The sequence below is a fragment of the Dasypus novemcinctus genome, chromosome 16, assembly GCF_030445035.2.
Source record: "Dasypus novemcinctus isolate mDasNov1 chromosome 16, mDasNov1.1.hap2, whole genome shotgun sequence".
Lineage (NCBI taxonomy): Eukaryota > Metazoa > Chordata > Mammalia > Cingulata > Dasypodidae > Dasypus > Dasypus novemcinctus.
This window is the reverse complement of record NC_080688.1, coordinates 7,360,186-7,360,843: the sequence shown is the minus strand read 5'-3', so window position 1 is coordinate 7,360,843 and position 658 is coordinate 7,360,186.

Below are 658 nucleotides of genomic sequence, written 5' to 3'. Positions count from 1 at the left end.
CAAAATAACTGAGGTGTAAATACAAACAAAGTGGCTCATCAAGCTATAATCATAAATTCAACAGCCATATAAAAAGAAGAAAGACAGAATTATCGCATACATAGCCATGTAGAAAACATGGATGCTTATTGTGATGGAAAGAGATGAGGGAAATTTTTGATTATTGATAATAGTCATTTCCTTGGCAATGGTGGCAAATAATTGAGGGTGTCTATTTTGGCTTAATTTATTTCTATATATGACCAACATCTATGGACTTTTAGATTTGAATTTTATATTTCAGTTAAAATTTCATGTAAAATGCATACTATGTATTTTAATGCATATTGTTAAATAAAAGTTCCTGCATATTCCAAGACTTTATACAATTATGTATGTATGTGTGTGTCTGTCAGTGATACTATGTGGAAGGAAATTGGGTAAAAACAAGTTGTAAGTGAAAGATAAGCCAAAAAGATAAGATAACATTAACTCTTCCCTAGGAAGCATCATCTACCTCTTTTTAAATAGTAAACCAGTAAATATTTGCAGATAACATGAATGCTCAAATTACAATACAAAAATCTAATGATACAGATAGAGATATAAAGAGTTTGCAAGATATGTTTCTTCTAACAGGAATACAAAATATTCTTGAATCCTGGAAACATTTTTTATC